Source organism: Bos indicus, chromosome 20, assembly GCF_029378745.1.
Source record: "Bos indicus isolate NIAB-ARS_2022 breed Sahiwal x Tharparkar chromosome 20, NIAB-ARS_B.indTharparkar_mat_pri_1.0, whole genome shotgun sequence".
In the NCBI taxonomy this organism is placed as follows: domain Eukaryota; kingdom Metazoa; phylum Chordata; class Mammalia; order Artiodactyla; family Bovidae; genus Bos; species Bos indicus.
This window is the reverse complement of record NC_091779.1, coordinates 39,395,663-39,421,456: the sequence shown is the minus strand read 5'-3', so window position 1 is coordinate 39,421,456 and position 25,794 is coordinate 39,395,663. Positions and strand designations below refer to the sequence as shown.

Genomic DNA, 25,794 nt, shown 5'->3' with positions numbered 1-25,794 from the left:
GTATGGCTGATTTTCTGTGTTGTATTAGTTTAGGGTGTATATAAACTCCCTCTTTTGCTACCAGGTCTGTGTCTTTTATCAGTGACCTGTCCCTTTGGAAAGGGCAGTGACATCTGTCTTTCCCACAGATGTTTAGTGGGCACCCACACCTTGACTCCCCTTGTGTTTGTCTGCCTCCCTATTTTTAGAAATGGAAACCCACTTCAGTATTCTCGCCTGGAGAATTCCATGGACAGAGGAGCCTGGCAAGCTACAGTCCATGGGGTGGCAAAGAGTTGGGCATGATTGATGGACTAACACTTTCACTTTCGAAGGGTTTTTTGTTTGTTTTTCCCTCCAAGGTTTTAAAACTTGGCTACAAGGTATGGGGCGTGATTCTTCAGACCAGCATGAGGGGTGGGACTTTGTTAAAAATGTGGACTCTCAAGCCTTTCTTCAAGACCTACTGAATTAGAACCTGCTTTTTAAAGAGATCTCAGGCAACTCAGATGCACATTTGAGAAGCCCTGTTTTAAAACCATCATACTGAAAGAACATTTTAAAATCAATCAATCATAAATAAAATAAACCAATCATTTGCAAACGTATTATTTATGAGTCCCATGGAATGCTCCTTAAACATGCAGATTTTCTGATTCGCCCAGTGAAGAGCCTGAGTCAGTACTTCTGTGGACAGGCTAGTGTGGACACCACACTGGAGAAGATGACTTTTAAACAGAAAAAGCATTGCATCTTCACTATGCTTTTCATTCATAGATGGTGTTTCCAGCATGTTAGGGTGATTCACTTCTGGCACACTTGTACAGGTATAAGTTCAGCAAATTTCTTCCCCACCCCCCCTACTTTTATTTTTTCCTCAAATTTCCCAGGGTAACTATAGCCATCCCAGCTTTAACTGGTTCATATGTGCTTTCACCGCTGCCTTCTGCTGTGTCCACTCTGGGAAGAGGGGTCCAACGTGCACTAGATCACCCGCCAGGAAGCCAGTGAGCATCTTCTCAATACGGTCCTTCAACCTTGACTCTGATGGGCAGGGACAGCTTACTTTTCTCTCTGTACCTGCTACCAGATCAGATCAGTCGCTCAGTTGTGTCCCACTCTTTGCAACCCCATGAATCGCAGCACGCCAGGCCTCCCTGTCCACCACCAACTCCCAGAGTTCACTGAGACTCACATCCATCGAGTCAGTGATGCCATCCAACCATCTCATCCTCTGTCGTCCCCTTCTCCTTTTGCCCCCAATCCCTCCCAGCATCAGAGTCTTTTCCAATGAGTCAACTCTTCACATGAGGTGGCCAAAGTACTGGAGTTTCAGCTTCAGCATCATTCCTTCCAAAGAAATCCCAGGGCTGATCTCCTTTGGAATGGACTGGTTGGATCTCCTTGCAGTCCAAGGGACTCTCAAGAGTCTTCTCCAACACCACAGTTCAAAAGCATCAATTCTTCGGCGCTCAGCCTTCTTCACAGTCCAACTCTCACATCCATACATGACCACTGGAAAAACCATAGCCTTGACTAGACGAACCTTTGTTGGCAAAGTAATGTCTCTGTTTTTGAATATGCTATCTAGGTTGGTCATAACTTTCCTTCCAATGAGTAAGCGTCTTTTAATTTCATGGCTGCAGTCACCATCTGCAGTGATTTGGGAGCCCCCAAAAATAAAGTCTGACACTGTTTCCACTGTTTCCCCATCTATTTCCCATGAAGTGATGGGACCGGATGCCATGATCTTTGTTTTCTGAATGTTGAGCTTTAAGCCAACTTTTTCACTCTACTCTTTCACCTTCATCAAGAGGCTTTTGAGTTCCTCTTCACTTTCTGCCATAAGGGTGGTGTCATCTGCATATTCGAGGTTATTGATATTTCTCCCAGCAATCTTGATTCCAGCTTGTGTTTCTTCCAGTCCAGCGTTTCTCATGATGTACTCTGCATATAAGTTAAACCAAAAGGGTGACAATATACAGCCTTGACGTACTCCTTTTCCTATTTGGAACCAGTCTGTTGTTCCATGTCCAGTTCTAACTGTTGCTTCCTGACCTGCATACAGATTTCTCAAGAGGCAGGTCAAGTGGTCTGGTATTCCCATCTCTTTCAGAATTTTCCACAGTTTATTGTGATCCACACAGTCAAAGGCTTTGGCATAGTCAATAAAGCAGAAATAGATGTTTTTCTGGAACTCTCTTGCTTTTTCCATGATCCAGTGGATGTTGGCAATTTGATCTCTGATTCCTCTGCCTTTTCTAAAACCAGCTTGAACATCAGGAAGTTCACGGTTCATGTACTGCTGAAGCCTGGCTTGGAGAATTTTGAGCATTACTTTACTAGAGTGTGAGATGAGTGCAATTGTGCAGTAGTTTGAGCATTCTTTGGCATTGCCTTTCTTTGGGATTGTAATGAAAACTGACCTTTTCCAGTCCTGTGGCCACTGCTGAGTTTTCCAAATTTCCTGGCATATTGAGTGCAGCACTTTCACAGCATCATCTTTCAGGATTTGGAATAGCTCAACTGGAATTCCATCACCTCCACTAGCTTTGTTCGTAGTGACGCTTTCTAAGACCCACTTGACTTCACATTCCAGGATGTCTGGCTCTAGGTCAGTGATCACACCATCATGATTATCTGGGACGTGAAGATCTTTTTTGTACAGTTCTTCTGTGTATTCTCGCCATCTCTTCTTAATATCTTCTGCTTCTGTTAAGTCCATACCATTTCTGTCCTTTATCGAGCCCATCTTTGCATGAAATGTTCCTTTGGTATCTCTGATTTTCTTGAAGAGATCTCTAGTCTTTCCCATCCTGTTGTTTTCCTCTATTTCTTTGCATTGATCGCTGAAGAAGGCTTTCTTATCTCTTCTTGCTATTCTTTGGAACTCTGCATTCAGATGTTTATATCTTTCCTTTTCTCCTTTGCCTTTTGCTTCTCTTCTTTTCACAGCTATTTGTAAGGCCTCCCCAGACAGCCATTTTGCTTTTTTTTTTACATTTCTTTTCCAGGGGGATGGTGTTGATCCCTGTCTCCTGTACAATGTCACGAACCTCATTCCATAGTTCATCAGGCACTCTATCTATCAGATCTAGGCCCTTAAATCGATATACAGGAGGGGACAAAAGAGAATGGTATTAAAAATATGGATCTCTTTTAAATGGCCACTTTGTTAGATCCCTGTCATTTGATTTCCTCCCACCTTCCTGCAACCAGAAGGTACTCACAAACCCCTGTCCAAGCTGAATATTCAGGTTGGGCTCAAGTTCTAGCCCTGGTGATTTCTTACTATGTGACCTTGAACAACTTTCATAAGCTTCCCTGATCTATTTCCTCATCTCTAAATGAAAATAGTAAGAGCATATAGCCCAGAGTTTGTTGGGAGGATTTTCAGAGTTAATGCTTGCCAAGTATTGCTCTACATTTGCTGCAAAGTAATCATTGATGAATTTAAACATGTGATCAAAAAAAATCACTTGGTAGCTAAATACCTACCAGTGGTGGACAGGTACTTTGTTGATCCCTGATGAGCCATGATTTCTGGCTCTTATGACTTTCTGTAATTGCTTTCTGCTTTGACTTTGCACTTGGCTGTGCCATTGAATTATGGATGGAAGTGGGGCAGGGCACAACTTTTAAAAGAATGATGTAGCCATAGGACATGATAAAGACCAGTTGGAAGCAATGAGGTCCAAGATGGCAGAGGATTCAACTTCCAGTGGACCTTGAGACTCACTATAGGCTCATTGTAATACACTAGCATGCTCAATGTCACCCCCACTAGCACCGTGACAGTTCTGAGGCCAACCATAAAAGGCCAAAAAGTGTGTGGTGGCCCAATTCCTGGAAATCCCTGCCCCGTCCCCAAAATAATTGGAATAACCTTTCCACTCATTAGCCGATGAAATTATCCAGCCCACAAAAACTAACTATGCCTTATTTCAGGGTTCTCTCTCTCTTATAGTCTGAGATGGCCCACCCTCCATGGAATGTGTTTCTCCCAAGGCCTCTTGCCTTCTGAGATGGTCCACACTCTGTAAAGTGTGTTTCTTTCTAAGTAAATCCAGTTCTTACCTATCACTTTGTCTGTGAAATCTTTCACGATGAAGCAAGAACCTCAAATTCATTGGCAATACTGAGGCAGAAGGCAGATGGGCTCCCCATGGGGTAAAGCAATTGGAGATTCATTCTCTATTGACCAAAACTCCAAGATAAGAATAGCATGACAATTATGGGAGGAGGCTGCTCAGACTATACACATTTTTCCTTCCTGAAATCAGGAGACCTCCCCAACCATATATGCACAGAGAAGCTTTTTGGAGGTCAAAGGGGAGTGATGCTAACTAATGCTAGGCTGCTAAGATGCATTTTTGGTAGGATCCACCTTGGCTGAGATGTGTACACACACACAGAAGGATCCTAAGATATAGCCAGTATGACTGTGAACCAGACAATTCATAATGATTGGCCAAAGGAAATCCAGAAGAAATATCCCATAAAAGTAATTCAAACTGCCTTGAGGGCGCAACTCAGGGACTCTCCCTCTGAGTCTGCCCATGTATAGATACACACATACTGTACTTTTTCCTCTTAATAAATACTTGTATGACTACTTTCCATCTTTGTGGACATTCTTTTCTGCAAAGCCGAAGAGCCAGGGCCCTTGTCACTGACTACTTGTTTAGTGGCTAGGATCTGGAGCTCTCACCACTGCTACCCAGCCCGTTTCTGGCTGGGAACCGAAGCTCCACTGCAAGCCATTGTAGACTGAGGCCACCCGAGATCAACACCTTTAGCTTTGGCCAATGGGACTGTGGCAAGCATGGTGTGAGTGGAAGCTAGATGAGCACTTGTAGACTGAGGTACATCCCCTTGGACCATTCCTTCCTGGAACCCAGCCACCAGTCCTTGAGGAAGCTCAAGAAAGCACAAGAAGGAGATCCAAGATCTCAGCCAACAATCCCCAGCTGACCTCCAACCAGGGAACAACACTAACCACAGCTCTCGGAGAGAGACATTTCAGGTCTGGCCATTCCAGAATCACCTAGTCAACCTACAGAATCATGAGGAATAACAGACTCTACTGTTGTTGCTTGAAGTCACTAAGTTTTGAAGCTGTTGTTTTACAGCAACAATAAACCCAATAAACATTCTTCCCATTTCCATATTAGCAGAATCCCAATTTTATTTGGTGTACAGTGTACCCAGTTTAAAAAATATATATCTGTGTTCCCTTCCCTTTCAGAGGAAGGCAGCCATGTGATACAATTTTGATCAATAAAATTAAGTTGGATGGGGCTTTCAGAAAATCTTCCTGAGAGGGGCAGACCGCACTGGCTATTCGCTCATCCCCTTCTGCCTGCCTGGAACACAGAACTGATACTGTAGGTGGGTTCGTTACTGAATCCAAACTCCCTCTGCTCACTGCACTAGTAACTGGAGAAGCTAGGGCTCAGCCTACAACCTAACAGTATTTCTTCCTTTTAAAAACTCTCTCATTTCTCATCTTTACTCCATGTATGAAAAAGGAAAAAGAAGCAGTCAATCATGATTGCTGCCTAGAAGCTGACAAGCAGCTTTGGGCTGAGAAGTCCCCTCTCTGGGCCACACTGTGAGGGCTCCTGCCGGGATTCAGTTTCTCTGTTCTCACCAGTCTTCTGCAGATCTGGCCTCCCACTTGATACTCTAAAATTTTTGCAAGTGCCTCTCTGACCTTGAATTGTTTTCTGTCCCTCTGAACTAAACATGCAAGTAAGAACTTGGAGACTTGAAGCAGAAGGCAGTGTGATCAGGGAGGTGAACTGGGATGAGAGGGCACACACAGAATGTTCTCATCATCTATGTTTCTTCATATGAGGATGTTATGCTGGATGTGAATGAAGAGTCCTCTTAAGGCACACAGTTTAAATACAACCTTTTAAAATATCCTGCAGAAGTCCACAAAGCAAATGTGAAACCCACTCAGACCTCCACCTTCTTCTCTTTGCCCCAAAGACCTGGGTTTTTCAGTGGCAAATTTCCCAAACTAACTCAGTGCCAACCTATCTTCTGATTCTCCCAAATGGCCTCCAAAACTCCCTTCCCTGTTACATATTCAAAAGGACAAACTCCTCTACCTGGTCAACAGTGACCTCCATATCCTCACCACCAGAACCCTGCCCTCCTGCCTCTTAACTGCTCTATTATTGTAAAGCCAATTTGTCATCTTGGCGTTTGTGTCCCGAGGGTTCTAGGAATGCATGGCAGGCGGTCACCATGGCCTCTTTGCTGGCTTCGGCTGGTTTCTGTGCACTTTCCCTGTCCCACCTCGGCTCTGGGGAAGGAATCCGGTCCACAGCGATCTTTCTGGTGGTGGTGCCTCTGCCTTCTGGCATGTCATGGGACAGTCAGAAACATCTTCACAGCCTTAATTCTGTTCTGAAACTCAAAAAGGAAGTCTAGAACAAGAAATCACAGGACTCTTCTCAAAGAAAGCAAAGGAAGCAAACTCGACCTTAGAAGAACCCCACCTCGAATGAGAGAAACCTGCTTACAATGCATGTTTGGATCATTGAGGAATTTGTATTAAAGGCAAAGCAAACAAAGGGTGTGTGGAATTTTGTTAAATATCTTCACAGTAGTGTAGTCGTATGTCTTAAGTATGAACTGTCTGCCATAGAATGTCTCTTAAAAATGTGTTCTCTCGCAAAGTCAAAAGAGCAATTTTGAGAGCAAGAAGCAAACTACTTCATGTCTTCTAAGGATGTTAAAGAAAGCCACAAAACTGGGAATGTGAAAATGAATAACAGAAGCCAAATGGCTACCAAACCTTAGAAAAACATAAACAAGAAGCCATAACAGATGCAAAATAACTCATCAGCCAAAGTAGGACACAGATGTATTATGTGTGCACTGTTTAGTTAAGGAAGAAACACAAATTAAAATACCTTATAAGCAGAAGTTGATCTTACTGAAGAAGACAAAAATCTGGAGCTCAGTTTTAGTGCCATAACACAAAACAAATGGACCAGGCCAACAAAAATAGTGGCTTTGTTTTAGAATCACTCTATGAAGAGATCATTCTGAAGCATCAGCTTTTGTAAGGCCCATTAATAACTTACCCACCCTCTTCACTTAAACTCACTTTGCTTACAATGCTAAATCAAGAACTAGATGCTCCAGGCATGGCTGGGACAGTCAGGACAGCCAATACTGCCATGGTACCCCTTTATGACAATCTAGGGGGAAAATATAAAATACCAATGTCCGGGTCCCACACCAGACCATTTAAACCAGTCTTCCAGGGTGTGAGGCCAAGGTAATGGGGATTTTTAAAGGCAAGTGATTCTAAGGAGCAGCTAAGATTGTGACCCACTGCAGAGGAACCCAGTAAAGCTGCCCCTGCCACATTCATGGAATGATGTACCCTGTTATTACTTCTGACTGTGGAGCTGTAAAAGCCCCTGCTCTTAGCCTTTAGATAATCAGCTGTCTTCCTGATGTTTGTGAGCTCCTCACAATACTACCTCCACAGCCTCAATGGCAAATATTTTCTGGAATTCCTGACATGCACAGCAGAACAACCAACTTGGCACATGGATGGCTCTTTGGATTATCTTACAATGCTCCTTCCAAGAAAGGAGAGGCCATAAAGATGGAGCTTTTGGTATTAGTTGCCTGTCCCAAGGGGATGACACCTGCATTCTCATCTTCTCTCATCCAGTCCTCTGCCGGAACGGAGAGAAGGATGAGAGTCAATTCAAGAGTCGTTTATAAACATAGGTGGCCTGAAAGCAAAGCAAAGTGGTAGTTAAGAGGACCTCTCTGGAGTTGGTCATCCCAAACCTTGATTCTTGGCTCCATTCTTTCCGGCTCTAGGATTTGGACAAGTTGCTGGAACTATTTAAAACTCAGTTTCTGCACTGTAAAAACAGAACAATGCTCTGTCCAAGTTGCTGTGAGAATTAAGATAAATGGCATCTACTAGAACCTCCGTCCATATTAACTCTAGAGCAGACAGTGTTGCACGGCAGTTGAGGGAAGGGTTGAGAGCCAGACTGCCCTAGTTTGAATCACAACACTGCCACTTTCCAGCTGTGTGCCCTTGGGCAAGTTACTTAATCTCTCTGTGCCCCAGTTCCCTCGAGTGCCCCAAAGGGATAATAACAGTACTTACATGTTTGATGTTGGAGAAAGAAATGGTAATTCACTCCCGTATTCTTGCGTGGGAAATCCCATGGACAGAAGAGCATGGCGGACTACAGTCTGTGGGATCACAAAAGAGTTGGACACGGCCGAGTGACTAAACAGCATAGGTTTGATGTAAGGATTACTTTGACCTAACATTAAGGGGACTTGACATCTCAGTTTTCTCAGGACAGTTTCAGTTTATGCCTCTTGTCCTGATGTTGTGGCTGGTTTAGCATCTGCTTGCCCTACTTCACTCTCAGAAAATGTCCCAGATTGGATAATTAAGTACCTGGCCATGGTAGTTAATGCATATATCACTTAGAAGAGTGCCTCGTATATAGAAGGTGCTAAATGTGTACTAGCTGCTAATATTAGCCCCCATAGCAGTGCTATCCAATAGGAATACAGTGTAAGCCAGATAGTAATTTTTAATTTTCTAATTAGCCACATTTTATTGTTATTTTATTTACTTTTATCTTTTGGCTGTGTTGCATGGCATATGGGATCTTAGTTCCCTGACCAAGGATTGAACCCATGTTCCCTGCACTGAAAGCACAGAGTCTTAACCACTGGACCACCAGGGAAGTCCTCTAGTTAGCCACATTTAATAAAGTAAAAAGACATAACTGATATTCAGTTCAGTTCAGTTCAGTCTCTCAGTCGTGTCCGACTCTTTGCGGCCCCATGAATCGCAGCACGCCAGGCCTCCCTGTCCATCACCAACTCCCAGAGGTCACTCAGACTCACCTCCATCGAGTCAGTGATGCCATCCAGCCATCTCATCCTCTGTTGTCCCCTTCTCTTCCTGCCCCCAATCCCTCCCAGCATCAGAGTCTTTTCCAATGAGTCAACTCTTCACATGAGGTGGCCAAAGTACTAGAGTTTTAGCTTTAGCATCATTCCCTCCAAAGAAATCCCAGGGCTGATCTCCTTCAGAATGGACTGGTTGGATCTCCTAGCAGTCCAAGGGACTCTCAAGAGTCTTCTCCAACACCACAGTTCAAAAGCATCAGTTCTTCAGCACTCAGCCTTCTTCACAGTCCAACTCTCACATCCATACATGACCACAGGAAAAATCATAGCTTTGACGAGACGGACCTTTGTTGGCAAAGTAATGTCTCTGCTTTTGAATATGCTATCTAGGTTGGTCATAACTTTCCTTCCAAGGAGTAACTGATATTAGTGTCAGTTATATATTTAACTAATATATCCAAAATATCAGCATTTCAATATGTAATCAACATAAAAATTTTTTGTGAGATGATTTTCTTTTTTAGCCTTTGAATTTTGGTGTGTGTTCTGCATTTATGGCACATCTAATGATGTTTTGAGTGCTCAGGAGCCTAGTTCACTAATGATGTCTCAGGTGTCCACGTGTGGGTAGAGGTTACAATACCAGATAGAACGTTCTGCACACTTTCCATTCCTCGTGGACAGTGATGGGTCTTAAGACCTGCTCAGGTTTGTAGTGTCAAGGCTCAGATGCTTATCTTCTCTGCCACATTCCTATGAGCAGGGCTTTGATGCAGGGCTGTGGGATGTATTTTTACCAAGCATCTTAACTTCACCTCCCCATCAGGTGACCAAGGTCACTGAGAAGGGGAGGGTAGTAATCTACTGTTGGAGAAATTTCTTCTGGCTTCCTGGCAAGTGGAAAAACCATGGACCAATCAGCATTTGCGGGTTTCTTTATTATTAAAGTCTTGTTACATGATGAGAAGAAATGTCAGAGTTATTTTATTTTCTCCCATGTCACAGTTTCCTCCTATTTGGAAACATCACCAAGAAAACACAGAAGGTGGTTTTGTTGTGAATATTTGGGCTTTTGGGACTTCTCAAGTGGCTCAGTGGTAAAGAACCTGCCTGCCAATGCAGAAGACACAGGAGATGAGTGTGATCCCAGGGTCGAGCAGATCCCCTGGAGAAGAAAATGGTAACCCATTCCAGTTTTCTTGCCTGGAGAATCCCATGGACAGAGAAGCCTGGCGGGCTACAGTCTATGGGGTTGCAAAGAATCAGACATGACTGAGTGACTAAGCACGCACACATATTTCGGCTTCTCCCCACAGATCATCTCTCTCCAGCCTTCTGATTGTGTTTTTGTTCCATTCTCTGGACGGGGCCCAGTAACACCACATTCCTTTCAATTATGCTGCCTCTAACTAGACCCAGAGGTGCGGTCAGAGCCTGACCAAACACCAGAGAAAGTGGAGGGGTAACTTTGGCTCTGGCACTTTTTGGCCAATCTCTATTTTCTCCTTCAGAGACAGTTTTTTTTAATCCCAACAAGTCTTACCTTTGGTTCCTCAACCTTAAAAAGTCCTTAATTTGGGAAGAACTGATATTGGTAAGAGATGGAGCAAGAAAGAAGGGATGTGACATTATTTAATTTCAAAAATGAAAATTGAGCCCTACCAACCAATGGATTTCATGTATGGATGCTGCTAAGTCCTGGATGGCAAGACTCTTAGGATTTACAATCTTGTTGGTATGGCAAGACTGACCTGCTAGATCAGATACTTTGCCAAACACATGTGAGAGCGACATAGCCGGTGAAAGCTGTTCAAACTAAAGAAATGGTCTTAGGATGCTAGAGGCCATGTAATTCAGTGTTCTGTTTAACTGAATGGGAAAGTGGCCCAGGAGAGATCCAAACATGTGGTGAAGTTCAAATGAAAAGTGAGTCAAACAGAAGGGTTGGGAAATCTGGTCCCCTGGCTCTTCTTACTCTTAATACTATATATCACACCATAGTTACTTTGATTTGTGGGTTATTCTCCTATTGAAGTTCAACATGCTATTTACAGCCCCAAAAAGTTTTATACAGTTGAGATGCTTCCATGTCTCAAACACTTTCACCTGGGTCAGGTCTCCTTCAGAGGCTCTCATCAATGTATCCCAATCCCAACTAGCATTTTCTAAAAGGTCTGGGTGAAAACAACCAATGAGAAAACCCTGCTCAGACATACACTTGACCACAAATCTCCCTACAGGTGGCAGAACTTCTGTTGTGGTCTGAAGCTGGTGGTCTGCGTTTCAGCAGAGGCAGAGATCTGGAAAAGGGTCTTAGCACAGTGGATTAACTATAAGAGTCCTTTCCTCCACAACAATCTCTCACTCAGAGCTGGACTTGGTGATGGAGAAGGTGGGATTATAAATTAAGGAGAATAAGCACACGAGCCACCTGTGGGAACCATTCAGAGCTGACAAAGGCGGGTGGGCTCCCAGGCAAGTGGCTGGGACAGGGTCTGGTCATGTAAAAGAGAAAAATAATTTATTCTATGAATAATGTTCTTATTTTATGAATAAAAGGCTGATGACCCTGTGTGTGTTAAACACTCAGTTGTATCCAGCTCTTTGCGGCACCATAGACTGTAGCCTGCCAGGCTCCTCTGTCCACGGAAATCTCCAGGTATGAATACTGCAGTGGGTTGCCATTTCCTTCTCCAGGAGATCTTCCTAACCCAGGGATCGAACCTGGATCTCCGGCATTGCAGGGAGATTCTTTACCATCTGAGCCATCACGGAAGCCTTACACAATTATTGTTTGCTATTTTAACTCCTTCAGCTACAGAACGTGTGTGTGTGTGTGTGTGTGTGTGTGTGTGTGTGTGTGTGTGTGTGTGTGTGAAGTCGCTTCAGTCCGACTCTTTGCAACCCTAGGGACTGTATCTCACCAGGCTTCTCTGTCCGTGGGATTCTCCAGGCAAGGTTCTTTACCACTACCACCACCTGGGAAGCCCCAGCTACAGAGTACACACATGTTAACTTTCCAAGGCGGGCTTCCCTGGTGGTCAGACGGTAAAGAACCCCCCAGAGCCCCCACTCCCTCCACCCCCACCCCGCCCCCTGCAGTGCGGGAGATCAGGGTTCAATCCCTGGGTTGGTGGAAGGTGGTACTTATTCTGTAGCTGGGGCTTCCCAGGTGGCGCTAGTGGTAAAGAATCCGCCTGCAGTGCAGGAGAGGTGGGTTCCATCCCTGGGGCAGGGAGATCCCGTGGAGGAAGGCAGGGAAACTCACTTCAGTATTCTTGGCTGGAGAATCCCCATGGACAGAGGAGCCTGGAGAGCTGCAGTCCATGGGGATCACAAAGAGTTGGACACCACTGAGCGACTACGCACAGCACACAACTTTTCAAGGCAGCACAGGACAGTGAGCTCCAGTGCACATCTTCCTAGCTGCCACTGTTCAGCGAGACTGACCTGCTGAAAGGGGAACAGAAAACCAACACGTGGCAGTATTGTTCCCAATAAATACCCTACATTACACCATTCATGTGAACTGCAATGAATAACTGTACTGTGGAAATTGCCAGCATTAAACCAAAAAGAAGTTTATCAGTTCAGGTGTCTTTTAGATGGTGATTTTATTTGAGAGGGATAAAAGACAGGAAGAGGAGTGTACATCTTGCTTTAAACCAGCTATTCATCACTTCTCTAAGGAATTGCTGACCTATGATTTAGGAAGGGAAGACCATGCAGCTAGTTGTCTCTGATGTCACCTGTCAAAGCTAAGACAGGCTGTTCCTTTGGCTTGCTGCTGGTGGTGGTAGTGGGGGGCTAGGGGTACAGATAAAGTCCGACTGGTAGTCGTGGGGATCTGTTTAAGACATTATAAACTGAACTTAGATGAATTTCATTTGTATTGGATTTTTTAAAAAATTCAATTGCTTTAGATTTGATCTCACCAAAAAGGGACTCATACCACATATTTATTTCCAGAAAGCTTCCTGCAAAGGACTTGGAGTTAACAGAACACAGGGGCTTTGGTGAAAAGACTTTTAAAGTCATAGCTGGTTGGCATGACCAGAATGAATCGCAAAGGCGTCCCAAATTAATGGAGAGGAGGAGAGCTTTGAAATCCTTGGGAGTTGAAGCAAGAGTCCATTACGATTCAAACGCAGGGGGCTCAGGGGGGTGGGGAAGGGAGACGAGCTCCGGGGCTCTGAGGCCGGGCCCCTCGGCATTCCAGACCCCACAGGGAGGGCGTTCCGCACGGTGCCTCTCAGTTCAGACAGTAGGCGTCTCCTTCCTAACTCGCGAGCAGCGCTGAACGCTGGTAGTTTTCTCTTGCCACCTGATGAACGTTAGGAAACAGTCGCTCCGACCAACTGGTTCAATCCAGAGACTCTGAGCAGGTTTTAGTTTCCTTTCTGTTCAATAATTTTGGAAACTATGACCGATTTGATTCTGGGTAGAAGGCGCTTGGATTAGTGACTTGCAAACACCAACACGACCACAAACGACTTTGGACGTTAACCAGAAATGAATACTATTCAGTATCTCATCCGTTCTAAAATCCCGGGGGTCGGAACACCGGTGGTTTCCATTAGCTTCAGGTGACGATGATGCAAACAGATTCACTGGGCAGAATCCCACGATCCGCGGAAAACTACAAGCCGGCTGCGGACGCTTGGGGCGCGCGGGCCGGGAGCACCTCCCGCAGGTTGCGATCGGAGCGCGGGGCCGGATCACCTGACTCGCGGAATTTGGGGCCGCGCGCGGTGGAAGAGGAGGGGAATGGTTAGCACCTCCCTCCCGGCTCCCGCGGGATCCGGGTCGGCGGGGGCCGGCGCCGGGCGGCCACGTGGTGGTGCTGCCGCCACCCCCGCCCCGCCGGCCCAGCCCGGGAGCCGCGGCGCCCACGGACCCCCGCAGCGGGGGGAGGAGGAGGAGGAGGGACCGAGGCGCAGGAAGCCGAGCAGGAAGCGAGCCCGGCGGCCGCGTTTTCCTGGGGAAGCGGCGGGCGGGGTTGCGCAGCCAGCGGGGCCGAGCCGGGGAGCCGCTGCCGCCGCCTAGATGGGGTGAGTGCGCGGCGCCGCGAGTTGGGAGGCTTCCCGGCGCGGGGTCCTCAGCTCGGGTCCCCGCCTTTGTGTCTGGGGCTCCGATGAGGGTAGGAGGCGCGGAGGACGCGCAGGGCGGAGTGGCTGCCAGGGTCCCGCCACCAGTCCCTTTTCCCCGCCTGCCGCCAAGTGTCTGAAGAGGACAGGCGGAGAAACAGAGGAAGAGGGGAATGGTGGGGGTCCGAGTAGAGAGGAAGGGCGCGCCAAGTCAGGAGAGGGGCTTTCTCCTGCTGATTCCCCGCCACTCGCAGCCCGGCTGGGGTAGGGGTAGGTGCGGAGGGACCGCGGGTGGGAATGAATGACTAGCCCCCTCCACTCCCGGCGGGGCGTTCTGGGTACCCCGAGCCTGCTCCCAGTCCCACCTGCCCGGTCCGCCCGGCGTCTGGCTCCCCCAGGTCCCCGATTCTGGACTCGACCCGCCTCCGCGCTGAACTTGGAGGAGCTGGGGAGGAAGGCGCGAGCGGGAGACTCGGAGGGCTCGGGCGACTGAGGGTCCGCTATTGTTCTCTTCCTGACTCCGGGAACCCTCAGGGTGCAGGCGGGACCACTCCAGGCCTGCAACTGCCCCCCCCCCCCCCCAGCTCCCCCATCTTTCGAGTCCTTTTCCCCACCGTAGCTCCGAGGAGGGCCGGGAGGAGGGATGCTGGAGTTCGGGCAGACTTCGGAAGGAGGGAGTTCTTGGAGCCGCAAGAGGGGCGCCCGCCCGCCATCTACCCCATCTTCTGCCCAGAAGGGTGGGTGCCCTCCCTAACCCACCCTCCTCCCTTCGCTGCTGGCTCGGGCAGGTTGTGTGCCCGCGGTTTAGTTTCTGCAGTTTGCAGAGTCCGTTTGCTAACCCTAGGCTCGCACTCTCCTTTGCTGTGGACCTCGTACCCCGCTTTTGTGGAGGGGGGTGGGGCTGAGAGCCGGGAGAGACCGCAGACGCGGCAGATGGAGCCCAGGGCTTTTAAAGTGGAGAGGTTGCAAGTGATCTCCCAGCGCCTGAGTTCTGTGCCTAGGCTGGCGCTTCTCCGAAGAGCCCAGTTCAGCGCAACTTCGTTTCCGACGATTGGGGAAATGTGCGAACTCGAGGTCGCTCACCTGGACCTGCGGCTTCGCTTGGCCGCAGGCTCACAGGTGATTTAGATGGGCTCTGTTTTCTTTCCGGGAGAGGAGACTCCCGAGCGCCCTGGGATGGGGAAACGTTGCCAGTTCCCTGGAGAATGTGATCTCAAGCTCCTCAGAGCCTGGCAGAGGGAGGAGTTGGTTTTGTCGGTCAGTAAGAATTAGCAGAAGCTCATCTTAGCGAGGAGACTCTCACCTTCTTGATATTTGGACAAACTTTAAAAGGAGACAGCGCATCACAGGGAGGCTGGATTTTGATTGCTTGGTCTCCAGCCTGCGGAGTCCTGTTTACAGGTGTGGCTGGGAATTTTATTACTGATGGATGTAATCTGATTATCCTTTCTTAGTGATGCTTAACCAGTGTCATATTTTTTTCTATTTTGCTTGTAAAATAGTTGATTTTATGTGAGGAATTGTATCCTGTTCTTATAATTTTTAACTAGTCCTTGCATGACTTGGAGTGGGAGAGGTGGTCCCATTCTGGGCTGTCTGCATTCATCGAGATGCTTCAGTAAAGCATTTATTGTGTCATTTACACTCCTTATATGTGTTTTTAATGCCTTTTTTTGGGGGGGAGGGGTTATAACCCTCTTGAAAAATCTTATTACTATTATCTGTGAAATTGAAATAAAGTAATGGCTGCTGGGCCCTGGAGATTCAGTGGGGACACGATGTAGTGCCCTTGTCTGCCAGTATTGTATCTGACAATGAAGTTCTGTCTCCAGACTGCCACTTCTGTAGCGTCTTTGAGACAGGCACATCTAGCATCACTCACCTCTTAAGGGTGAAGAACCTGAGCTTTGAAAGTTAGGGAAACTTGGCCTTGGAGTTACTGGAATGTGATGGAAGAGCTTTGTCTATCCCTTCCTTCTATCCTTCCTGTTTTTTTTTTGTTTGTTGTTGTTTTTTTTTTAAAGTAAAAGTATGAAAAATTTCAAACATACAAAAAGAGAACATAGTAAGGCTTCCATTTTCCACTACTTATGTTTGAGTTCCTAATCTTTCCATATTTGCTTCATATCCCCCTCTCTCAAAAATAAACTGCAACTGAAATATTTTATCCATCCCTCCTCTTCTGCATCCATCCTCAGATAACCACTACTGTGAAGTCAGTATACAGAGTGTCCAAACGTGTTTGTACTTCTGTGTTACATATCTACAAACCATATCCCCAAGCTTAACATTTTATTTAAGTAGCATAATTCTATATACGTACAGCTTGCATTTTTAAATTTGTCAGTATGTGTTTGAGATGTCTGTAGATCTTATTTACTTTAGCTGCTGCAGAGAATTCTAGTGTATGAATAAATTATAGCATGTTCTTTCCCTTGCCAAGAGAAAATTTGAGAGTTTCCAGTTTTTCACTGTTACACTTTTTCTGCATAGGACAGTTGATCTTTTTCTACTTTTTTTTTTTTTTTAACTTAACAATGCTACAGTCAACATCTGAAATGTGTTCTGCTTGAGCAATTTCTCTGTGAAACACACCTATACAGTTGATTGCTGAGTAGTGGGATCTAGGTAATGATGCATTTATTATTTCTTCTTCAGCACGTATATAGGGTATATGTAGGGTTTCTCAGTTACTTGCTGAATGAAAAGTGAAATTAATCAGTTTTAGCTTTTAAGGTTATGTTAGTTGGCTGAGTTCTTCAGTTTTTTCAGTTTTTTTTTTTTTTTTTTTAGAAAAACGAGTGCCTCTTAAAGTGTGAAAGTGAAAGTCGCTCATTTGTGTCCGACTCTTTGCAACCCTGTGGACTATACAGTCCATGGAATTATCTAGGCCAGAATACTGGAGTGGGTAGCCTTTCCCTTCTCCAAGGGATCTTCCCAATCCAGGGATCGAAGCTTGAGACAAAAGTGTGATGCGATTTTGGGATATTTATACTAAAGCCTTTTCTTGGCCAGTCACTCAGGTGTAACCCTGGATTACTTGCTCAACCTTCTCTTCCTCATTTCTTCAAGCTTGGAAAGATTAGGGGCTTAAGTGAAGTGAAAGTCAGTCATGTCTGACTCTTTGCGACCCCATGGGCTACAGCCTGCCAGGCTCCTCCGTCCATGGAATTCTCCAGGCAAGAATACTGGAGTGGATAGCTGTTCCCTTCTCCAGGGGATCTTTCCAACCCAGGGATCAAACCCAGGTCCTTGGCATTGCAGGCAGATTCTTTACCGTCTGAGCCACCACCCATTTACAGAGGCATGTACCTGCTCTATGCGTGTATGAAAATATGGCTGTGTTCATGACATTTCCCATCTGATTGTAACTCTGTTAATCTGGAAGCAGTTTAAGGCATTAAAACCCTTTGGTTTCCTCATTGTTACTTCAAGTTGCCAGGCACACTTCTGCCTCAGAGCCACTGCATTTACTCTTCCCCATTGTTTGGATCACTCTTCTGCCAGCTGTCTGCAGGCTTATGCCACTCAACCCCTCAGCTCTTCACTCAGAAAAATCACCTTCTCTGGCCACCCCTTCATGGCATACCCTGGTGTTCTTCTCTGTCTCTCTCTCTCTCGTTTTTCTTTTGGACCAGGGATCGAACCTGGGCCCTTGGCAGTGAAAACTCTGGGTCCTAACCACTGGACCACCAGCGAATTCGCTTTTCTCCTTTATTTTCTTCCTAGCACGTAATTGCCTTCTAATTTGCCAGGAATTAATATTAGTTTAGTTCACGTTAGTAGAGTGTCTGCACTAGAATCTGTACTCCATGAAGACAGGGTTTTGTCTCTTTTGTTTACTAGTGAATTGGTAGTGTCAAGAACAGTGTTGCACACAGTAAGTACTCAAATATTTGAATTTCATGCCTTTTGTTGTGATTTTCTACTTAAAATTTTTCTTAGCACATATTGAATATCCTCAGTGGTGCTGGCTGTTACCCCGGCTGCAACTGAGTGCCCCAGATGTCTTATTTACAGGTTCTATCAGGATAAAAATATAGGTTCTTATAAACAGAGCACTCTATTAAATCCATGTGATCTATCCCACAAAGCACTTGTGTCTTCAAATTTTTCTTCAACATTTGCCTTAACCTGAATTCAGAGGAAAATATAAGTAATACGATGCTCAGAAGCATGCCCATCTTTCCTTTTCTTAGTACCTTAGCCTTTCCAGCAGTTCAGCTATGGATGAGCATGACCAAGTGATACTCATTCTCCATTCCATACAGGATCCAAACAGACTAGAAATGATCTCGAGTAACACCCACCACACTGAATTTCCAAGAATGGAAAGTGTATCTCTCTGAATTGTTGCAGAGGGTTTATTCATCATTGCTTTGATTTTTGTGCATTCATCCTGAGGTCATGTTTTCTTTTTTCTCTGGTTGGGGGGAATGGTGACCTTAATATGAAGATCCAGGAGCAATCAACATATAAAATAGTATACCCAGAAATACGTAAAAGAAAAACTGTCATATCAGACAGTCCTTAACTCATGGTACTGAAAGCATTCACTGTTAGTGCTGTGCATTATTTTGCTAGAAGCCAACTGAATATCCTCTGTGTAGGAGAAATGATGAATATAGGAGTTGACAAGACAAAGCTAAATATATCAAAAGCCTCGGGTGTATTTTAAATGGGTGATAGTGAAAAGGATTCTAGATCCCCCCCCATTAATTAATTACATAGGTGTATGATACTGATGGTATCCTTTTAAGAAAATCATGAAGATGCTGCGTGATTTAGAGATTATTTCTTGTTTTATTGCTACCCATGAGCTGAAAAGTACAGGTGGTAGTAGTTTAATGAAAGATTGTTAATCAAACTCAGTTTCCCAACTCCAGCCATCTGCAATGAACAGACTGCTCCAGCCTTTGACATCAGGCTCACCGATGGGTATTAGTAATCAATATTTTAGCAAGTAATTTTACGGACTTAACATGTGTTTTAAAACAAAACCTCTTCTCACTGAAGTATGCCTCATTCTTCAGTTTTATAATCTGTGTATAGTAGAGTGTCTGCCACATAGTAGGTGGTTAACGTTGAACTATACACATCCACCCATCCTTTCGTGTTGCCATAAAGCCCTTCAGGGTGTTCATCAGATATTGAACTTTCAGGAGCCTGGAGGAGAAGTGAAACAGAAATCAAAAGGCTGAGGAGTGGAGGTAGTTAGCCAAATGCAGGCTGAAGTTCAGAAGATGTATTCCTTTTCAGGGAAGTCAGATCACCTCTCTGAGCCTTGGTTTTCTTTTTATTTTTATTTGAAACTGCTCAGTTGCAAAGAGTGAAGTTTAGCCAACTGTTATGGACTGGATTCTGTATGCCTTTCCCACCGCCCCTCCCCCCCACACAAAATATTGAATCCTCATTCCCAGTGCCTCAGAATGTGACTGCATTTGGAGGTTGGGTCTTTAAATAGGTATGTGCGTACTAAGTCATTTCAGTCATGTCCGACTCTCTGCGACCCCGTGGACTGTAGCCCACCGGGCTCCTCTGCCCTTGGGATTTTCCAGGCAAGAATACTGGAGTGGGTTGCAGTTTCCTTCTCCAGAGGATCTTCCTGACCCAGGGATCGAACCTGGGTCTCCCTCACTGCAGCCAGACTCTTTACTGTCTGAGCCTTACCTATAGTTTAAAAACCTGCTTCCCGCCTTTGGAACAGTTACTGTGTCTTGCCTGCTTCACCAGCTGGTTTTGTGCGATAGGTCTCACCTCATCTAACCTGAACCTGGGACCTAGTCCAGTTCTTCCTATAGTAACTGGCCTTCACTGGAAACAGTGTCTTGCCTTATAAATTCCACAGCCATCGGTCACCCCTGGGTAAGGGGCAATCTTTGGGAGTTCATGACTCGTTCCTCCCTGCTTCTAAATGAACAAAATCCAGTTGTGAGAAAAATTGGTTGTAGGCCAAGGAGTTTATTGTACAGTGCAAGAAAATACATAATTTTTTCCTAAAATTGGCATTTAGTAAACAGCAAATTCGGAGAAGGCAATGGCAACCCACTCCAGTACTCTTGCCTGGAAAATCCCATGGACAGAGGAGCCTGGTAGGCTGCAGTCCATGGGGTTGCTAAGAGTCAGGCACGACTAAGCGACTTCACTTTCACTTTTTACTTTCATGCATTGGAGAAGGAAATGGCAACCCACTCCAGTATTCTTGCCTGGAGAATCCCAGGGACAGAGGAGCCTAGTTGGCTGCCTTCTATGGGGTCGCACAGAGTCGGACACGACTGAAGCAACTTAGCAGCAGCAGCAGCAGCAAACAGCAAATTTATCATCAAGTAATCGAGCATAAGCATTTTGTCCTCTACTGTATCAATTTTCCTCGCTGTCAATAATTACTTTCAAACCTTAACTCTTCTTGTCCCTGTTAAGTATTGCAATTGGTAACAGTAATATATAAAGTGAGTTAGCAGTAGCAGCAACAGTGATATCAATCTACAGTTTTTTTTTTCTTTCCTTCTAGATGAACTCAGTTTGCTTAATCCAGAATATTTTCTTTTTAAAGAGCTAAATGAGTCTAGAATTAACAACCCCAGCAGCATCTCTCTCTTCACTTTCACTACGTCTGTCCAGTTCCTTTTGCTGGCTGAAATGACAGAAACCCAGCCAGGAAGGAAAGCTTTGGCAGAGCTCACTGGTGGGGAATAAAAGGCTGCGCAGCTTCCTTTGCTCTAGGGCAGCACAGAGTCAAGTGTTTTCCTCCAAGAGAAGTTCATTTTGCAGACCGAGGCAGGCCATCTAGCAGGAATTCTTAAATATTTTTGAGTCAAAGATGGACATTTTTGCAAATTGGATGCAGGTGTTGGACCTCTTTTCCCAGAGGGAAATTCACTTACATGCAATGATGCTATCCACTTGTAATCTTTGTTGGTTTCAAAAGGTTCGTGGAAGTCCCTGGGCTCAGCTAGTTGTGAACATCTTTGGAATCCCCAGGTTAACCCAAGATCTGTTGAATGTACCTAGAAGATCTTGTTGCATTTGTCCTATTTACTTTTAACAGCCACCTTATAAGGTCGGGAGTACAATGACAAGGGGTCTGTTTTCTAACAAGTGCCACTATTCCTCAGACCTGACAATATCATACGTGTATGTGTGCTGTTGCTCAGTCATGTGTGACCCTTTGCCACCTCATGGACTGTAGCCCACCAGGCTCCTCTGTCCATGGGATTTTTCAGGCAAGAAATACTGGAGTGGGTTGCCATTTCATTCTCTAGGGGATCTTCCTGACCCAGGGATCGAACCTGTATCTCTTGTGTCTCTTGTATTGCAGGCAGATTCTTTACCACTAGCGCCACCTGGGGAGCCTTATCCTACAAGAGTGCAAAGTAATAACTGTGGGTCTTATACCCTCAGTAGGAAAACCAGTCTATGTACCATCGAAAATTTTTAGGAGCTATTTCTATTGGAAGCAGTAAAACGCTATTTAGGAGTAATAAGTAGTAAACCTGTCGTATGACTATTTCACAGAGATGTGCTGGATTCTAAGGCTGGGTCTTGAGTTCCTCACCCCAGGGATATTTCTTGGTCTGGTGCTGGTACATACCGTTTTCTGCTTTCCAGGGGACAGCAGTTTCCTCCCTTTCCTGTTGAAGGAGGGAATGATGTCCCTGGGTCCAGCACACGACACTTCTAGCTCACAGGGTCAATCTCTGACTGCTCAACCAGGTGGGGGGAGTATCTCCAATTCTCTGTGTCCTTCTCCTCTCAGTCTCCTAGCCTATGGGGCTGCCTCCAAAAGGGACCCGAGGAAGATAGGGTCACATTTCCTAGCTGGGGAGCTGGTCCTCAGAAGCTGGCTTTTTCAGAGGAACTAGCCCATCTCTGGGAAGTAGCAGATGCTGGGAGAGAGTCATCCCAGGGCCATTAGCCATGCTCAGGAGCTTGTTCTGTCACTGTCCACTTTAGGTGACATCCTCTATCTCTTTAGTGAATATTTGAGCTGGCTTTAACAGAAGGTGAATAATGTAAGCTGTTTTCGACAAGTTCTTTGAATTGACTTGAGCGCCTTCTCTGTCTGCACCAGTCACTTTGCTTCTAGACTGGCAGATTCTGGAGGTCTGGGCCGTCTTACTCAGCATCAAATCCCTTGTGAGCAGTACATGTTGGTGGAATCATTGAGTGGTAGATAGAAGATCTGGGGATGAACAGTATGGAGCTTTGAGTTTTAATGAGGTTAGCACATTTTCATCCCACTGGAGTACAGGGCTCTAGTCGTTGGAATGGGGTCGTGGGGGGAACTCAATCGACAGCAGGTGTTGAGGTCTAGGAAAGGGAAATGAGCCCTCTGAACATGGCACAGTCAATAAGGGGCCAAGCGAGAGGTGAGCCTAAGTTCTGGCTACTCTTGGCACAGGGCTTCTAGATGTTGTCCTTTTCTTTTTCTCTCTGATATAGACAGTGACCTTGGGAGTCCCACAGGTAGCTAAGGACAAGTGTTATGAATGAAGAGGACTGGTATAAACTCTGACTTGCTGCAGTGGAGTCTGGTGGGGAGTCCGAGGTGAGGCAGATGGCTTTGAGCAGCAACAGGAAGGTTGGAAAAGGAACTGGAACCCAGGCCCTTGGGATCCTGCTAGGCAAGAACTACATAAACAAACCCATTTGTCAAGCTTTGTCAGTGAGTTAACAAGATCTGTGCTGAGCCTCTTAGTTTGATGAGAAGGCTCACATAACTTGACCATCTCCTCCTACGAGAGTTGACCTGTTTGTGATTGATGGCTTTTCAAAAATGGAAGGGAGTGCTGACTTTGGGTGGATGGTTTTGACCCATAGACATTTCACTGGTGGGAGAAGCAGCTTGTACACAGTGGCTCCTCCCAGCTGCCCCAGAGGACGTGGGAACCTCTGAGCTGGAAGGCTAATGGACTTGTGAGTTGCTTTTTCTTTCTTCCTTACCAAAGGCAGCCAGAAGCAAAACACAGTTGACCCTTGAACTGTGTAGGGGTTTAGGGGGATACCTCCCACCCCACTACCACCAAATTGAAAAATCTGTGTATCACTTTGACTCCCCTAGAACTTAACTTCTAATAGCCTACTGTTGACGGGAAGCCTTACTGGTAATACAAATTGTTGATTAGCACATATTTTGTATGTTATAGATATTATTTATTGTTGTTGTTCAGTCTCTCAGTCGTATCTAACTTTGCGACCCCATGGACTGTAGCACGCCAGGCTTCCCTATCCTTCATCATCTCCCAGAGCTTGCTCAGATTCATATCCATTGAGTCAATGATGCCATCCACTATCTCATCTCTGTCAGCCCCTTTTCCTCCCGCCTTCAATCTTTCCCAACATCAGGGTCTTTTCCAATGAATGGGCTCTTTGCTGGAGTATCGGAGCTTCAGCATCAGTCCTTTCAATGAATATTCAGGATTGATTTCCTTTAGGATTGACTGGTTGGATCTCCTTGCAGTTCAAGGGATTCTCAAGAGTCTTTTCCAACACCACAGTTCAAAAGCATTAATTCTTCAGCACTCAGCTTTCTTTATGGTCCAACTCTCATGTCCATACATGACTACTAGAAAAACCATAGCCTTGACTAAACGGACCTTTGTTGGCAAAGTAATGTCTCTGCTTTTTAATATGCTGTCTAGGTTTGTTATAGCTTTTCTTCCAAGGAGCAAGCGTCATTTAATTTCATGGCTGCAGTCACTATCTGCAGTGATTTTGGAGCCCAAGAAAATATAAAGTCTGTCCCTGTTTCCATTGTTTCCCCATCTATTTGCTGTGAAGTGATGGGACCGGATGCCATGATCTTAGTTTTTTGAATGTTGAGTTTTAAGCCAACTTTTTCACTCTCCTCTTTCACTTTCATCAAGAGGCTCTTCAGTTCCTCTTCACTTTCTGCCATAAGGGCGGTGTCATCTGCATATCTGAGGTTATTGATATTTCTCCTGGCCATCTTAATTCCAGGTTGTGCTTCATCCAGCTGGAAATTTTGCATGATGTACTCTGCCTATAAGTTAAATAAGCAGGGTGACAGTATACAGCTTTGACGTACGCTTTTCCAAATTTTGAAGCATCCATTATTCCTTGTCTGGTTCTAACTGTTGCTTCTTGACCTGCATACAGATTTCTCAGGAGGCAGTAAGAGCCTGGTATTCCCATCTCTAAGAATTTTCCACAGTTTGTTGTGATCTACAACAAAGGTAGTCAAAGACTATAGCATGGTCAATGAAGCAAAAGTAGATGTTTTTCTGGAATTCTCTTGCTTTTTCTATGATTCAGTGGATGTTGGCAATTAGATCTCTGGTTCCTCTGCCTTTTCTAAATCCAACTTGAACATCTGTTAGTTCTCAGTTCACGTACTGTTGAAGCCTAGCTTGGAGAATTTTGTGCATTACTTTGCTAGCATGTGAAATCAGTGCAGTTGTATATTGTAGCCTTATAATAAAGTAAGCTAGAGAAAAGAAATGTTAAGGAAATAGTGTAAGGAAGAGAAAATACACTTCCAGTACTGTATATATATTGATACCCTACAATACAATACAATGTATTGATACCCTAAGTTCACGTCTGTTTATGTGATTAATTGCCAGTATCCACATCAGTGTAGTCTTATGATACAAAACACTGTCGATGTTGTATGTATTATTAACATTGGACATCAAAAATGAAAAGTTGTGAAAAAACTCATATTTATAGGAAGAAACAGTGGTGTGATTGCTTTAAGGTGGCTTAGTATAATTGATACAATTGCTTCATGGTAGTGTAGCCTAGGCACTAATGAATGAATCTTTATAAAATTTTATGGTATACAGTATTAAATGGCACCCCACTCCAGTACTCTTGCCTGGAAAATTCCATGGACAGAGGAGCCTGGTGGCCTGCAGTCCGTGGGGTCGCGAAGAGTCAAACACGACTGAGCGACTTCACTTTCACTTTTCACTTTCATGCATTGGAGAAGGCAATGGCAACCCACTCCAGTGTTCTTGCCTAGAGAATCCCAGGGACAGGGGAGCCTGGTGGGCTGCCGTCTCTGGGGTCGCACAGAGTCGGACACAACTGAAGCGACTTAGCAGCAGCAGCAGCATTACAGTTATATTCATAATACAGTATTGAAAACTGTTACATTTTTAAACAAAGCTGCTTAGCATGTTGATAGGCTGATAGGCAGTTTCTCCTATTATGAGAGAGAGGCATACTGTAATTTTTTTAAAGCAAAGTTAGAAAACAGTAAGAAATCTAATGCATTACTAGTTTTATATTAAATATCACTCACCTTATGCCTGTTTAAGGATAGACTGGGATCTGCACATTTTATGCATTCATGATATACCTTAAAATTTTTTTTTTCTGTTTCTAGGCTACATGGTTCATCCGTGAGGTTTTTCAAATTGTCCCAAATCTCCAAAAAGCTTTCCAGTCTATTTATTGAAAAAAAAATTGCATGTAAGTGGACTTGCATAGTTCAAACCTGTGTTGTACAAGGGCCGTAAACATATGTGGGGCCCTGAGGTCCCACGTTGAACCATGTCAGGAAGGCCTCACCCACAGCCAGGTGGGGAGAAGCCTACCATTCTGTCTCCAAGTGAATCTTATTTTGGGCTCAATCCACATTCATAATGGATGCAAGTTACTTCGACGAATATGCTCAGGCCCTTCTTGAATCTTCATTTTAAAAAATCCTTAATTTTCTTTGGGGCTATATCATTTTTCTCTTTTGAGAAAAAAGTTTCACATTTCTTTCCTTTGAGCTTTATCATTTACTTAAAAAAATCTCTGTTTGGCTATGCTGGGTCTTTCAGCATGCAGA

The 25,794-nt window shown here is 45.0% G+C and overlaps 1 protein-coding gene across 4 annotated transcripts in view; it reads left to right on the top strand.

The window, feature by feature from the left end:
* Positions 1-13,750: 13,750 nt before the first annotated feature.
* Positions 13,751-25,794, top strand: part of RAI14 (retinoic acid induced 14) — a 162,236-nt gene continuing 150,192 nt past the window's right edge. Inside the window, exon 1 of one of the 4 annotated variants that reach the window (XM_070774777.1) lies at positions 13,751-13,955. The gene's annotated coding sequence lies outside the window, so the exon portion shown is untranslated. Of the gene's footprint in view, positions 13,956-14,025; positions 14,262-14,827; positions 15,111-15,158; positions 15,393-25,794 lie in introns of those variants that run through there. The other 3 variants (XM_070774779.1, XM_070774780.1, XM_070774781.1) reach the window with 3 other exon arrangements.